The sequence below is a fragment of the Furipterus horrens genome, unplaced genomic scaffold (assembly GCF_987537825.1).
Source record: "Furipterus horrens unplaced genomic scaffold, mFurHor1.1.pri manual_scaffold_7, whole genome shotgun sequence".
NCBI lineage: Eukaryota > Metazoa > Chordata > Mammalia > Chiroptera > Furipteridae > Furipterus > Furipterus horrens.
This window is the reverse complement of record NW_028327177.1, coordinates 27,824,802-27,838,848: the sequence shown is the minus strand read 5'-3', so window position 1 is coordinate 27,838,848 and position 14,047 is coordinate 27,824,802. Positions and strand designations below refer to the sequence as shown.

General features: G+C 34.8%; 1 protein-coding gene across 1 annotated transcript in view; it reads left to right on the top strand.

The window, feature by feature from the left end:
- The window catches only part of VPS13B (vacuolar protein sorting 13 homolog B), a 714,607-nt gene that overhangs the window by 221,273 nt on the left and 479,287 nt on the right, over nt 1-14,047 (top strand). The gene's annotated exons all lie outside the window — the stretch shown is intronic.

The window sequence follows — 14,047 nt, the reverse complement described above, 5'->3', positions numbered from 1 at the left end:
GATTTTTAAAAAAACTTTCTGTTTCATTTACTTCTCCTCTGAGCTTAATAATTTCCTTTCTGCTACCAATTTACAGCTTTTTTTCCCTCTTTTTCTAGTTTTGTTAGAATTAAGTTTATTTTACTTGAGATTTTTCTTTTTTCTTGATAGTTCTGTTTTGCTGTGAATTTTCTTCTTAGAGAGGTTTTTGCTGCATTTCATAAGTTTTCAAGTTGTTTATTTATTTTCATTAGTATAAAGGTAGTTTTTTTTGGCCCTGGCTGGTTTAGCTCAGTGGATTGAGCGTCGGCCTGCGAGCTAAGTGTCGCTGGTTCGATCTTCCAGTCAGGGCATATCAGAGAAGGAAAACTCTGACTCCAAAAAACCTCCGCTGCCTTGCGGCATACCTCTTCAGGGGAAAGGCTAAGGGAGTAAACCCCGACAGAAAATCCGGAGCCGGAGTCCCTAAGGCGGTTTGACGTCGTAGTCAACACCGGCAACTCCTACGGCGCACCTGAAGCCAAGCTGTATCGACTCCGTCTTTCCCTTGGACCCTTCAGCTGCGAAGAGAGGGGGGGTCTGCTGCATGGGCAACAGCAGACCCTCCATATCACCCTGCCCAGGCTCTGTAGCTTCAGCGTCATCGCAAGATGTCGATTCAACACGGGAGGAGACAGATACCATGTCACTCCCGAGTTGGACACTGCACAGCCATTCTCGGCGGTGCAGATAGACTCTTAAGAGGCTACACCATCGTCTCTCGAGACGGTCGGCTGCCGACCACGAAAGGTAGTTTTTGATTTTCTGTTGGTTTTCCTCTCTGATCCATTGGTTGCTTACTAGCATGTTTTGGTTTTCACATATTTGTATTTTTTTAAAGTTTTCTTTCTGTAGTTGATTTCTTGTTTCATGTCATTGTGCATGGAAAAGTGTTTTATGTGATTCCAGTCTCTAAATTTTATTGAGTTTTGTTTGTGGCCCAGCATGTGTTCTATCCTGCATAATGTTTCATGTATCTTTGAAAAGAATGTGTATTTTTTACATTTGGGCAGAATGTTCTGTATGTATCAGCTAAGTTTGTCTAATCTGTTGTGTCCTTTAATGCCCATATTTCTTTATTGATTTTTCTGGGTGATATATCCATTATGTAGGTGGAATATTAAAATTTTCTACTGTTATTGTATTTCTCTTAATATTTGCTCTTTATATTTAGACACTCCTATGCTGGTTGCATAAATATTTACAATTGTGTATATATTCTCTAGTTGGATTGACCACTTTATTATTATATAATGCCTTTTGTCTTCATTTGTGATGAACTGTAGCTTTTGCTTAGCTGGAAATTCTTAATTTTTCTTTTAATTTTGGATGATAACCTTGTTTTCATTAGGTTAGTAAGTTAATCTCCTTTCTGTACTACAGTATTCACTCCCTTATCGTGGGTATTACATTTTAGACCCCCCCTGTGATAGGTGTAAATCCGCGAAGTAGGAACCTTACATTTATTTTAGTATTTATATATATTTTAAGGCTTTATAAACCCTTCCCACACACTTATAAACCGTTTCCAGTCCCTTATTAAACTTTCCCACTCCCTTATTAACCTTTTCCACACTTTTATAAACACTACTTATGTTCATAAACATATTCTACACTCTTAAACCTACATAAGTTCAACAACATACGTATACAGTACCGCAAAATCCCGCGGAATAGCGAAAAATCCGCGATAAATAATTAAATATAATATTTTTAAAAATCACGCGATACAGTGAGGCTGCGATAAGTGAACTGTGATATAGAGAGGGACTACTGTATCTGGATGCTTTTCAAACTTTTTATTTTCTATTGGGTCCTAGATGAGTGCAACTGCGTGTCAGCCCTTTAAGAGGGTGTTTCAGTTTCCCATATCACCATGGGTCTCTTTGATGTCATCCTTGTTGGTTTTCTAAGCCAGATGGTTTGGCGGCTTGTCTCTCCTGTGCAGCCCAGGGGTTTGGGTACCAGATGTCTGGAGAAGGGCCTCTCTGGTGAGAACCTTCACTATTGTGTGTCACTGCTCCAGGGTGGATTTTTTCTGAGAGCATGTCTGCTTTTCCTACCATCTTCATGTGGTGTTTTTATCCTTTGTTACTGAGCGTAATAGTTCCTCTAGTTTTCAGATGATTTTCAAAGGGAGTGGTCCACCAACTAGGACCTCCCCTTTGTAGATTTCCATTCTCATACTATCCTTGATATGGTATCAAAGAACTGCTAGTTTTGAAAATGAATTAGTAAAACTTTTAAAACAATTCTCTGGTATTGTTTGTAAAAATTGAAATGATCTTTACAAGTTTCATAGAATATTTCTTACAACACTTTCATTCTACCCTTCCTTTCTTCATTTCTTCCTTTATAAGAAATTTTGTGTGTGCTTGCTTTTCTCTACCACTGTAGCTTCTTCCTCCATCCTCCCATCCTTCTCTTCCAACTTGTTTTTATTTTTAATAATTTAAATGACTTTCAATTCCTCTAATAGATTAAGGACATTTATATTTCATACTAATTTTTTAGTTAATTGTGATGAGTTTATTTTTTCTAGGAAGCTGTCTAGAAATTTTGTCTCTTTTGACATTATTTCAAACTTGAATGATAGTTGATGTGGGTATAAAATTCAGCCTTGATAGTTATTTCCCTTTTTTTGTCTGAGATGTCTGCTGTTAGTCCAATTGTCATTCCTTTTTAGGTAATGTATTTATTCTGTTACCTTGCATTTATATCCTTTCGTTTATAGTTATTTTATGAAATGTAACACCGAATCATCCAGATTTTGTCTTCATTTTATTTATCTTATTTGGGCATCATTTTAATGCCTGAACCCAATAATTAGTGTCTTCAATCCATTGTGGAAAATTCTCAACTTTTATTTTTCAAATATTGTTCTTCCCCTCTTGCCTCCTTTAAAACTTTGATAAAATGTGTTGGATACTATCATTTCATCATTCTTGTCTCTGTACTCCTCTGATATATGTTTAATCTTTTTCTTTTTGTGTTACAGTCTGAGTGATTTCTTTTTGTATTTTTTCAGGTTTGTTTATTCTTTCTTAACTTGTATTACTTGCTGTTCTACTTATCCATTGTGCTCATAATTTCAGTGACCATGCTTTTTTAGAAGAAATCCATTTTGAACCCTTATCAGCTCTCTAGTCTTTTTTCTTTGTATTGGGTTCTTGCTTAAGTTTTCTATTTCATCCTTTAGTTCTTTAATTAATCCAAACACATTATGTTATAATCTACATTTCTTAATACTGTTATTTGAAGTTTTGGATGGTCTGTTTCCATGTATTTTTTTGTCATAGGTCAAGATGGCTCATTTCATTTTTTACTTTTTTTTGTAATTTTGAATTATTAGTCCATGTTTAGCAGTGCATTACCTGAATAAGTGTGTTGTAACCCGTCTTTAGCATGTATATCTTCTAACATTTTTTGTTTTCTTCCCACCAGTGCCACATTTTACCATTGATTTTCCTTTTATTTTAATGCTTTTGTGCTTTTTCTGATTATTCACATAATATCAAAATTGATCCTACAATTCACTGGACTTTTAAAATTATGCTAAATTTTATTTTTCAGACTATGTTTATTTTTAATTCCTTTAATTGTTAATTTTTTGGTGAGTTTTGTCAGGCTAAAATATTTCAAAATGCATTTTACAAGACCCTCCCAAACCCTTTTTTTCAGCTAATGAAATAAAAAACTACAAATGTAGTTCAAACTCCCTCTATGTTTTTCCCTTTGTAAAAATTTTCTTCTTCAAACCAACAGCTGATTAGTATCCTGAATCTGGCATTTATTGTTACTATGCTTATTTTTATACTTTTGGTATGTTTATATGTATGTATGATTCATTCAACAATATATATAATTTTCTTTTGCATGATTTTAGCATTATGTGTTATTTTAATAGATTAGAAAAATTGATACAAATTTATCTCTGTGACCCTTGCAGTGGTATATTGCATATTTTCTCATAAGGTGTAGATTGTTTCTCCATTTCTTTAATTTGTGTTGGGCATGTGACTTGTTATGGCTAAAAGCACATCAGCAAACATGACAAAGCAGATGTTTGGGAACCACTTGCATTTTGGAGTTTACTTTTCCGCTGCATTTGGAGACCACGATGTGAACAGGTTTGAGCTAGAATATGAGAAAGCGTGTTGTGGAGTGTTCAGGTGCCCTAGACCAAAGGCAATCAGCTTCCTTCTGACCTCCCAGCTGACTACAGAAGTCAGAGTCAGCCCAGTTGACATCAACTAAGCCTACTGTAAGCAGGGTTTTCTAGCTGGAACCACTTCATATGAATGACCTGCAAAATAATAAACTTAACATAGGATGGGTGTTTTAAGCCTCTGGGTTTTGGAGTGGTATGTTAGCAAAAGTTAGCTGTTACAGGTGTTATGCTACTTACATTTTTTCTCCAATTTCATCTTCTTCAAATTATGATAGATACATATCTCATAGGTATGTTAACTGTAGTTTATGCATTTTCTCTGCTTATATTATTCCATTATATGAATGTACCACAGTGTTTTCAGTTTTCTTTTAGTAATTACCATATTTTTTGCTGCATAAGGTGCACTTTTTTCCCCCTCAAAAGTGGGGGGTGGAAATGTCTGTGTGTCTTATGGAGCAAATATTGTGTCACAGACTGTGATGTGTATTAAATGACCTGGGGTTCCCAGAAAACTAGAAGAGTACTTGAACCTTAAAAGTCTCCCCTCATTTGGTAATGACAATTATGATGGTTCTTAATACCGCTGTTGACTGCTGTTCACTTTACGTGGTTGAAATATTATTCTGTTATATTTTATTAAATATTTTAGTACATCATTTGGTTCAGAATTTTATTTTCTTGTTTTCCTCCTCTAAACCTTGGTGCATCTTATGATCAGATGCATGTTATAATGCAAAAAATACAGTACTTGTTTCCATTTTAAAAATTTATTGCAAATAATGGTGTCATGAACATTATTGTACTTGTTTTCTTATATACATATGCAGGAATTTTAATAGTCTTTTAAGTTTTAGGTCTGATATTTAAAAATACTCAGTTTGTAAGTTAAGAAAATGTTGTTCACATCATGATATAACTTTCCCATGTTTATTTCAGAAAATTTGGTTTGCCTGAACTGGTACTATTACCTATACTAGACAATTATCATTTTATTGTTATAATCCGTTGACCTGGCTATGGTAAAATTTGAACATAATACCTTTGAGGGGTATGTCATAAGATTTTTCTATTTGATATTGAAATTAGTTTTGTGACATTATGGGTGTGTTTTTTCAGTTTTATTGAAGTATAATAAATAAATAAATGGCCTTATGTTTTTAAGTTGCTTAAAATAATTTGTCTTTTTATCCCATGTTTGGCGCACCCCATTTATGATTATAGATGAAATCAAGATTGCTAAATAAAGGAATCATGAAAATAAACTTTTTTAGATGACATGCAGAAGTTATTTGTTTTACCTCTGCAATGCTAAACATCACAGACATAATTTCGATGATGCTTTTTCCCCTGTGGAATCATTTAAAACAACTCTCCATTCTAAAAGTCAAATAAGGTCATTTTGATCAGAGAATAGACTTGGCCTTAACATTTTAAAATTTTCTTTAAATGATATAAGAATGGCTGTATAATTTTATCTTCATTAATTAATAAAGTACAGTCATCATGATTCATTACTTGTAGTGAAGAAGCTCCTAAAAATTTATTTTCAGTTCTAGAATGTTTTGTTTTTGAATATAAATTATTTCCGTTTTTTATGATTTTAATAATAAAGTGTTAATATATAGTTGAAATATTTTGAAATGCACATGAATTTGAATTGACGTTCTTTCTTAACATAAAAATATTCTGCCAAATGTCCATCTTTGAATGTTACTTTGAGAAAATTTTCAACTCTCAGAAGACTGACAAATTTTCATACTTAAAATAAATCATTTTCTGCTTCATGAAAAGAAGAATAAAAGTTTATTTTTAAGGACTATGGACACTTCATATTTGAAAATAGCATGCTTTATAATTTTTTCTGTTACTACTTAGACTAATTTTTTTTATTGGAGGTACAACTCACTATCTTGTGATTATATCTAGCACAAAATCTGGAATCCATAATGGAGAAAATAAATCCAGAATGATATGTGTTATATGATTAGAGTTGCCAGATAAAATACAGAATGCCTAGTTAAATTTGAATTTCAGATAACACATAGTTTTCGGTGCATACTTATTTTGAAAAAAATTCTCATTTTTCACCTGAAGTTTGAATTTAGCTGGGTATTCTGTATTTTTACTTGCTATGTCTGTCAGCCTGAAATATAACTATTTTTTTTTTTTTGTAAAGAATAAAGCCGTAAGTACATACTTTCCTATAATTCTAGAAAAATATTTCAAGAATACACAACAGAATATTAATAGTTGTTATTTCTGATGACTAGAGGAGAGAAGATGTTGATTTTTTTAAATACTTATTTGGTTTCAATATATTGCAGCATGCATGTATTTAATACTTCATACATTTGTTTAACAAATTTTGAATAAAGTGGTAAAGATTCAGTGGATTACAAAATATATCTTTTACTTAAAGCTTAGCGCTTAAAAGTGTGAGGCACAATAATCACATAAATAAATATAAAAGTGAATTGTAGTATTGTAGAAGAAAGAATTGTAATGTTATAAGATTGTACAATAGGAAGATTTGACTTGGTTTGAAAAATCAGAGAAAGGTTTCTTGAATAAATGAAATTTGAGTTTAGATACGAAGGAGTTAATGTAGGTATTAACTCTGTGAAGAGAATAGCTTTTCTACAGAAAGATGTGTGAGGGGTAATATGATGATTCGGAGGAACCGAAGGGGAGAGAGCAAGAGGGAGAATAGTATAAGACGAAGTTGGAAAGAAAGGTAGGGGCCACACTTCACTGAGACTTGTGTTCCCTGTAAGGAGTCATTAGAACAATGTGAAGCCATTGGAGGATGCAATACTGATGGTTTTCACAGGTCAGATTATGTTTTGGAAAGATCATATTGGCCACAGAGTGGAGATTGGTATGATTGCTAGGTATTGGCATAAGAGTGGATGTTGGTAGACCAGTAGAGAGGATATGGTAGTAGTTATCTTGAAATTAAGTTTGATTACTTAGTAGTTCTGTTCATGCTCAAATAGACTCAATTTTAAGTTAGCTTTTTAAGTTATGAAATATTTCAGTATTTTTGAAAAAAAAAACTGTGATGATGGTAAACATAAAATAAAAAGCATAAGTTTCCTACTCAGCTTTTCCCAGGGAAACATTCACTACTTCTAATAATTTATTCAATTGGAAAAATAGATTCTTAGTTAGAAAATACTATAAAGTAAGGCCGTTTGCCAACTAATCAGTTTCTAAATATATTCATGCTCTTGATTATTCTAATGTTTACCTTACAGTATTTGTATCTTTTTCTTAGATTTCTTTATCTCCAGCAATATAGCAAACTTTCAAAAACACAGAATGCACAGCAGCTGTTTGGTAATGTTAGCACTTATTAAAAAAAGACAGTACTAGAGGCGCTCCTGGATCTGTTTCTTGTCATTGCATTTAGTTGACCTAAGTTTTCACCAAGGTCGTTTTTTCAAAGTTATTAAACATGTTTCCAGATAAGTTCTGAATTCCATATCCTTAAGTAAGGCTCCTTAATGATTTGTAGCAGTTAAAACAATTATGAAAAACAAGATAAGAACTATGAAGAGTACATTGTATTATTGTATAATATTACCTATGATTTTGCGATCATTTTTCCCTTTAAAAAATATTTTGTGGTATATGGGTATGTTACTTATAATTTCCAAAATTATCATATTTATGATTAAGAAGAAACCTACAATATTACCCTTTTTTCTGAGAGAAAATGAGATTTGACTTAAGTCATTCAACTCAGTTTTATGTTCTAGTTTCCCATGTCTTCACCATGACGTATTCTTGTTTAGAGGAACAACAGCAGCATCACACATTGAAACATTTGGTAAAGTTGAGAAATTGAGTTTAAATTTCACTCTTAAATAATTAAAAACCTACAATGTTGGGGAAAATTATTATTATTAGTTAGCTACTTTATTTCTTTTTTTCCTTCTACATTTCAAAGTCAGTGCTTTTGAAACAATAGAGAAGAAATATCCCAGACTACAAAGACATGAAATTTAAACTAAAATTGAATATTTCATCAGATTCTGGAGAGTGGTTTTAATTTCCATAGATGTTTTTAGTGTGTTCATATACTAGGAATTTGAATATCTTTATATATTTATCCTCAAACTGCATAAAAATTTGCCTGCATCCTGAAACCATGTCAAAATAGGATTTTAAAATAAAAATTGTGTATTGCAATATAGGTTATCTTCAGTTTTCTTACATAGGACAAACCATACTGTTCAGAAATCTGTTTATTTAGAGATGCCTTTTTAGTTTTCTTTACCCAGAATCAAAACTTTTAAATAACAAGAATGCTTGATGCAGACAATGTCTGTAGTCTTTTGAGGCAGAAATCCAACTTTGATTGAGTAGCATCCCTGGTGGACTTTTAGTCTAAGCAGAGGAAACGGAAAAAGAACAGAACGAAGAAAGGCAACGATGTCTGTTTAGTCATGGGAGGAAGGAAGGTGGAGAGCTAGCAGTGGAAGAGTGCTACCTACAGTCCTTCGAGAATGGAGCCTCTCAGAGAGGGCAAGGAGTTTTCTCAGAACCTCCTCTCCATTTCTGTGATTTGCTGGAGAATATAATTTCCCTCAGGTATTTGGGGTGGGAAAAACATGAAGGATTGCTAGATCACTTCAGCTGTAATTGGGGTCTCAGGTTCCAAGTTTGCTTTGCATCACATTTGGAGAGATTTTTCCCCTTCAATATAAATAAGCTTATTATTCTCTACCCTCTATTTTCACATTGAGAACAGAAAATTCCAACCATTGCCCTGGCTGGTGTGGCTCAGTGGATTAAGTGTTGGCCTGTGGACCAAAGAGTCACAAGTTCGATTCCCAGTCAGGGCACATGCCTGGGTTGTAGGCCAGGTCCCCGGTTGGGACCATGTGAGAGGCAATTACAGATTACTGTTTCTCTCTGTCTCTTTCTCCCTCCCTTTCCCTCTCTCTAAAAATAAATAAATACAATAAAAAATAAAATAAAAAAGATAATTCCAATTGTGTATCCTAATTTTAAAATTTCCTATCTACCTCTCTGATCTAATCTATGACCCTGCCCCTTTTTTACGGAAATGATTTTTTAAGCTTTTTTAAAATTGTTTTTCTATTACACTTGTCCCACTTTTTCCCCAATTGCTTCCCCCCACCCTGCCCACCCCGTCTCCTCTTCTTATCCCGCTTCTCTCCCTCCCCCTCCACCTACCCCCCTTGTCACTGTTAGTCTGCTCCTTGTTTACATGCCTCTGGTTCAGTTTTGCTTGTTTGTATCTGTTGTTTCTTAGTTTCCTGTATCAGGTGATATCATATGGTATTTGTCTTTCGTTGCCTGACTTATTTCGCTAAGCATAATTCTCTCTAGTTCCATCCATGTTGCAAATGGTAGAAGTTCCTTCTTTCTGCTACATGGAACTCCATTGTGTAAATGTACCACAGTTTTTTTATCCACTCATCTACAGATGGGCACTTAGGCTGTTTCCAGAACGTGGCTATTATAAATAGTGCTGCTATGAACAGAGGGGTGCATAGGTTCTTTTGAACTGGGTTTTCAGGATTCTTCGGGTATAATGCTAGCAATGGAATTACTGGTTCAAAAGGCAGTTCCATTCTTAGTTTTTTGAGGAAATTCCATACTGTTTTCCATAGTGGCTGCACCAGGGTTCCAACCAGCAGTGCAGTAGGGTTCCTGTTTCTTCACGTACTCGCCAGCATTTGTTGTTTGTTGATTTGTTGATGATGGCCATTCTGACTGGTGTGAGGCGATATCTCATTGCGGTTTTTATTTGCATCTCTCCGATGGATAGTGATGTTGAGCATCCTTTCATATGTCTATGGACCCTCCATTTGTCCTCTTTGGAGAAGTGTTTGGTCAGGTCCTTTGCCCATTTTTAAATTGAGCTGTCTGTCCTTCTTGGTGTTGAGTTGTATAAGTTCTTTATATATTTTGGAGATCAAACCATTGTCTGAGGTATCCTTGGCAAATATGTTTTTCTATACGGTTGGTTCCCTTTTCATTTTGCTGATGTTTTCTTTTGCTGAGCAGAAACTCTTTAGTTTGATACAGTCCCATTTGTTTATTCTTTCCTTTATTTCCCTTACCTAAGGAGATATATCAGTGAAAATATTGCTACGTGGGTATCTGAAATTTTCCTGCCTATGTTTTCCTCTGGGAGTTCTATGGTGTCACAGCTTACATTTAAGTCATTTATCCATCTTGAGTTAATTCTGGTATGTGGTGTAAGTTGGTGGTCTAGTTTCATTTTTTTGCATGTCCCTGTCCAGTTCTCCTAGCACCATTTGTTGAAGAGGCTCTTTTCACTCCATTTTATGTTTCTTCTCCTTCTGTCAAATATTAGTTGACCATAGAAACCTGGGTTTATTTCTGTTCCATTGATCTATATGTTTGTTCTTATGCCAGTACCAGACTGTTTTGATTATAGTGACCTTATAGTATAGTTTGATATAATGTATTGTGATTCTCCTGCTGTGTTCTTCCTCCTCAAGATAGCTGTGACTATTTGGGGTCTTTTTTGGTTTCATATTAATTTGAAGTATTTGTTCTAGGTCTGTGAAATATACCATTGGTATTTTAGTAGGAATTGTGTTGAATCTATAAATTGCTTTGGGTAGTATGGACATTTAAATGATGTTGATTCTTTCCATCCATGAACATGGTATATGCTTCCATTTATTTGTATCTCCCTTAATTTCTTTCTTCAATGTTATGTAGTTTTCCGAGTATAGGTCTTTTACCTCGTTGGTTAAATTTATTCCTAGGTATTTAATTTTTTTGTTGCTATATTAAATGGGATTTTTTGTTTAGTTTCTATCTCTGATATTTTATGTTGGTGTACAGAAATGCCTTCGATTTCTGAATATTGACTTTGTACCCTGCTGTTTTGCCAAATTCACTTCTTAGGTCAAGTAGTTTTTTGTGGAGTCTGTAGGGTTCATATGTACACTATCATGTCATCTGAAAATAATGACAGTTTTACTTCCTCTTTTCAGATTTGGATGCCTTTATTACTTTTTCTTTTTTTCTTTCCTTATTTCATTTTATCTGATTGATGTAGCTTGAAGTTCCAAGACTGTTGAATAGGAGTGGTGAGAGTGCATATCCTTGTCTTGTTTCTGATTGGAGGGGAAATTTTTCAGTTTTTGTCCATTGAGTATGATGTTGGCTTCAGGTTTCTCATATATGGCCTTTATTATGTTGAAGTATGCTCCCTCATTTCCATTTTGCTGAGTGTTTTCATCATAAATGGGCATTGTACTTTTCAAATGCTTTTTCAGCATTGTTTATATGATCATGCGGTTTTTGTCTTTTAATTTTGTTTATGTGGTGTATTACACTTATTGATTTGTGAATAATTAACCATCCTTGCATCCCTGGGGTGATTCCCACTTGATCAAGGTGTATGATCTTTCTACTGTGTTGCTGGATCCGGTTTGCCAATATTTTGTTGAGGATTTTAGCCTCTATGTTCATCAGCGATATTGAACCTGTAGTTTTCTTTTTTTGTTGTGTCTAGACCTGGTTTTGAATTAGTGTAATATTGGCTTCATAGAAAGTGTTTGGGAGTCTTCCCTCTTCTTGTATCTTTTGGAATAGTTTGAGAAGGATAGGAGTTAGTTCTTCCCTAAATGTTTTGTAAAATTAGCCGGTCAAGCCATCCAGTCCAGGGCTTTTGTGTGCCAGGAGTTTTTTTATTACTGCTTCACATTCATTAGTTGTTATTGGTCTATTCAGGCTTTCTACTTCTTCTTGATTCAGTTTCAGAAAATTATATGTTTCCAGAAATGTGTCCATTTCACCCAGGTTGTCAAATTTGTTGTCATATAATTGTTCATAGTAATTTCCTAAAATCCTTTGTTTTTCTATGGTATCAGTTGCTTCTTTGGGATGAAAAGTTCTATTTGTATATCTACTAAGTCCATTTGATCTAGTGTGTTGTTCAATGCCTCAATATCCTTGGTGTTTCTTTGCTTTGAAGATCTGTCCATTTTTGACAGTGGGGTGTTAAAGTCCCCTACTTATGAGTGTGTTGCTGTCAATAATCTTCTTGAAGTCCTTCAAGATTTTCCTTATATATTTGGGTGCTCCTATGTTGGGTGCATATATATTTACAAGGGTTATACCATCTTGATGCATTGTTCCTTTAAATATTATGAAATGTCCTTTTTTGTCTTTTTTTATGGCTTTTGCTGTGAAATCTGTTTTGCCTGATATAAGTATTGCTACTCCAGCTTTTTTTTCATGTCCATTTGCTTGAAATATTTTTTTCCATCCCTTCACTTTCAGCCTGTGTACATCTTTTGTTCTGAGGTGGGTCTTTTGTAGACAGCATATATGTGGGTCATAATTTCTAATTCATTCAGCTACTCTCTAGCTCTTGATTAGTGCATTTAATCCATTTACATTTAAGGTTATTATTATTAGATACTTACTCATTGTCATTTTTTCCATTTGTACCTGTGTTTCTCTCTGTCTCTCATGTTTCTTCATCTTAAAGCAAACCATTTAGCATCTCTTGCAATGCTGGTGGAGATATATTCTTTTAGTCTTCTTTTGTCTGGGAAACTCTTTATTTCACCTTCCATTTTGAATGGGAACTTTCCTGGGTAGAGTATTCTTGGTGGTAGGCCTTTGTATTTCATTGCTTGGAATATTTTTTGCCGTTCCCTTCTGGCTTGTAGTGTTTCTGTTGAGAAATCTGATCGTAGCCTTATTGGAGCTCCCTTGTCTGTTATTAGCTGTTTCTCTCTTGCTGCTTTTATGATTCTCTCTTTGTCTTTGAATGTTGCCATTTTAATTATGATGTTTTTTGGAGTGGGCCTGTTTGGGTTAATCTTCGTTGGGATCCTCTGTGCTTCCTGGACCTGCGTGACTTTTTCTCTCATCAAGTTAGGGAGGCTTTTTGTCATTAGTTTTTCAAAGAGGTTTTCTATCCCTTGCTCCTCCTCTTCTCCTTCAGGTATTCCTATGATATGGATATTATTACATTTCATGTTGTCCTGCAGCTCTCTTAAAATCTCTTCATTCTTTTTCAGACTTTCTTTGTTTTGTTGCAGTGTCTGGTAATTTTTTCCTACGTGTCCTCCAGCTTACTGATTCGATCTTCTGATTCCTCTAGCCTGCTTTTGATTGCTTCTACTGTGTTCCTCAGTTCAGACATTGTATTCTTCATTTCCTCCTGGCTCTTATAGATAGCTTCATAGTCGTTTTTAATGCTGGTGTAATTCTCAGTAAGTTCCTTGTAATTTCCCTGGAATTCTTCGTAGTTTTCTTTGAGCTTCCCTATAATCCATATTTTGAATTCCATGTCTGGTAGTTTGCTTTCCTTTATTTCATTTATCACTCTTTCTGGGGATTCTTCCTTTTATTTCGATTGCGGTTGTTTCTTTGTCTCCCCCCCCCCCCCCCTTTTTTTTTTCTTTTTTTGTGATCATCTTGTTTCTTTCTGCTTAGTTGATCTGCACTTCCTGGATCTGCCCCTGGTGGTGTCAGATCATGTCCCAGTCTGGGCTAGGCAGCGTGTTGGAGACTACCAGATATCTACTGCCTCTTTCTGCCTTTTTTAGTTGTTAATCTATTCAGTCTGTGATCAGCTGTCATTCTTAAGCACTGAGGGGTGGGAGAGATTAATTCCTGTGGGTGGGGCTATTGCTTCCTCTCAGGCTGATGCCACTTGGAGGGGAGTGATCTGCCTGCGGTGTGGAGAATGAGTCAATCAGCGCTGGGATCCAGTTGGCTATTCCCTCAGTTCTCTCCTCAAAGCCACTGTCCCAAACTCTCCTTAAGCATCTCTAGTCCTCTGTGCCCTCCCTCTGCTGGAGCCCAGGGTAAGTGGGTGCC